The sequence below is a fragment of the Mastomys coucha genome, unplaced genomic scaffold (genome assembly GCF_008632895.1).
Source record: "Mastomys coucha isolate ucsf_1 unplaced genomic scaffold, UCSF_Mcou_1 pScaffold23, whole genome shotgun sequence".
NCBI lineage: Eukaryota > Metazoa > Chordata > Mammalia > Rodentia > Muridae > Mastomys > Mastomys coucha.
In genome coordinates this window covers 117,383,558-117,386,498 of record NW_022196906.1, presented here as the reverse complement: position 1 = coordinate 117,386,498, position 2,941 = coordinate 117,383,558, and the positions used below count along the sequence as shown (strand labels likewise).

Genomic DNA, 2,941 nt, shown 5'->3' with positions numbered 1-2,941 from the left:
TTTAAGAAAAAAAAAAAACAGACGCTGAAAAGGGGGCTCCAGACCATGTCTCACTTAGTCAAGCCCCTGCCACCCTTGCACAACAACAACAACAACTGTGAGGAAGGGGAGCAGCCCCTGCCGCCGCCCGCTGGCCTCAACAGTTCCTGGGTGGGGCTACCCATGAACAGCAGCAATGACAAAGATAATGGAAATGGGAAGAATGGGGAGCTGGAGCATGTTCCCTCCTCCTCTCCCATCCACAATGGAGACATGGAGAAGATCCGTTTGGATGCACAGCATGAGTCAGGACAGAGCAGCTCAAGAGGCAGTTCTCACTGTGACAGCCCTTCACAAGAAGATGGGCAGATCATGTTTGATGTTGAGATGCACTCCAGCAGGGACCACAGCTCTTAGTCAGAAGAAGTTGTAGAAGGAGAGAAAGAAGTTGAGGCTTGGAAGAAAAGTGCAGACTGGGTATCAGACTGGTCCAGTAGACCAGAGAACATTCCACCCAACGAGTTCCATTTCAGACACCGTAAATGTGCTGCATCTCTAAGCATAAGGAAGAGTGGAGCCATGAAGAAAGGGGGCATTTTTTCTGCAGAGTTCCTAAAGGTCTTCATCCCATCTCTCTTCCTTTCTCATGTGTTGGCTCTGGGGCTGGAAAATGACTGAGCACACCTTTTGCCAGCACCTACTGAGGGAGACGAAAAGCCCCTGGAAATTCGTGTGGCCTGTGAAGCGGTGTATTGTAGTTTCAATTTGAGACCTATTATAAGCATGATCCCCACCTACAACAACCCTATTTTTACATACCCAAATCCAGTAACTCTCAAATCCAGTATTTTACTCAAACTCTGTTGGGGCATTTTACTAACCTTGTTCCCTTTTTGGCCTGTAAGACACTTTAGATATTCCTAACAGAGTTTACTGTTGTTTAGAAATTTGCAAGGGCTTTTTTTTTTTCAGCAATGCCACCAGCAGATTATAATCTTGTCAACAGTGCATTGTCTCTTCTTAGTACCACTAGTCACCTGCATCATTCATGCTAGAAGCTGTGTTCTAGCCATGCAGTTACATCTCTTTCTAAATGAGGTCAGGTTTGCAAATAATACTATAAAAGCTTTGTTTAAATCTTTGTTTTGTTTTCCAGGACAAAAACAAGCTTCCCTTAGCTTGAATTTATAATTATAAAATGAAAACAAAACCAAAAAAAAAAAAAAAAAAAAAAAAAAGAAAAGAAAAAAGAAAAAGAAAGCAATACACAAGGGAAAAAATGTCCTGGGCAATAAAAATGACTTTAAACCAAAAAAAAAAAAAAAAGCCTACTTCAATATTTTAAAGACTTGTTTTATTAAAATGTGCTCTATGCTCTATTTTAGAGAAAGTTTGTGTGGGCTGCTGAGAAGATTGGCTGTTCAGCAGGTGTTGGACAGAACATTCTCTATTGGTTAAATTCATTTTATCTGTAGGACAGTTTCTGCGAAACTCTGAAGTTTCAATTGATTTGGGAAGGGGTGCCTCTGGATGATCTGACTACAGAAATAGATAGTATAGAAGTTATTGATAGAAAACAAATTAGGTAAAACCTACACGCTCAACAGTGAAGTAGTTCTTGGGACATCCATTCTAGGGAGTATTATACAGCCATTAAAATGATGGCATTGAATTTGTATTTTCTGGGTGACAGCAGTTTCAGACCAAACTCCTTGTGATGCACTGGGATTCCAGCCAGTTCCTGCTGCAGGGGACCAAAGCCTCCTCATCAACCCATGACAGAGTAGAGAGAGAGATTTATGGGACATCAGCCCCTGTCAACGTAGAAGAAGGTAGCCTGTGGAACCTTAAGCTTCCCAAAAGGGTTCCTGGGGCCACAGTTCCCAGGAGAAAGCTGAAGGGAGTAGGTTGGCGGGCAAGGTATAAGCGAGCTATGTGATCCTCAAATAAAAGAAAGCAGTTGGCAGAGAAGAAGACTGGAAACCTTCCTGACCAAGGCCAAATGGTAACAAATGGAGCATGCTGGGAAAAAAAGCTGGTGCTGTGTGAGGGTGTGATAAAAGTCACAGCCCATTGGGTATATGCACCCTGATCTTCCAACTTCCAAGCTCTGACCCATTTCTCCCTCCTTAGAAGTATGATACTTTTTAATAAACCATATCTAATTCTGCTACTAGCATTTATGAATAACAGCACTGAGTCAAAGCCAATGGCTCATGAAATGCTATTAAGAGAAATGTGACAACATTTCTCAAAACATTCATCAGAAAACTGCAGGGTTGAGGGTGCGTCAGGGGTTGTACAGTTGCCTCGTATGTCCAAGGCCCTGGATTCCACTCCCAGCACAAGAGACAGAAAAGAAACATTAGGTGTGTGGTGCATAACTGCAATCGCAGCACCTGAGTGGTAGATATTGGAAAATAAAGAATTCAAAGGCAGTCTCTATCAACACAGGAGTTCAAGGCCAGCCTGAGAGCTTATCTCAAAAACAAACAAACAAACAAAAAACAGAGAGAAAGACAGACAGAGAAACAGAGAAAGAAAGTAGGAAAGTATGTGTAGAAGGGAGAGGAAAGGAGAAAAGAAAAAGAAAAAAAAGAGATTCTTCACTCTTTAAATCAGAACAATATCTCCTTCTACTAGCAAAGTGGGAACATAGCAAGTCAAACACAGTGACCCATACCTGGAACAAGTGTCTCTTGGGGCAAAAGACACAAGCTTTTTAAAAAAGTCTTATCATAACTGAATAGCTGAACACACATCCAAATCGTACGTTGACCACTGCTCATCTCAGCAGCCACAGTCAACAGAGTCCTCTGGCTCAAAAATCATGCCTTAGAGAGAAATGAAGCCCACACTAAGAACAAGAAGATGGAGATGTGGCTTGATTCTTGGCATGTTCATAGGTGCTTCTGTGTCAGGATAGCTCAGTTTAGAAACCAGTATCGTGTAGTATCAACAT

General features: G+C 42.0%; 1 pseudogene; it reads left to right on the top strand.

The window, feature by feature from the left end:
• Positions 1–45: 45 nt before the first annotated feature.
• Positions 46–901, top strand: LOC116072881 (annotated as a pseudogene).
• Positions 902–2,941: the final 2,040 nt, after the last annotated feature.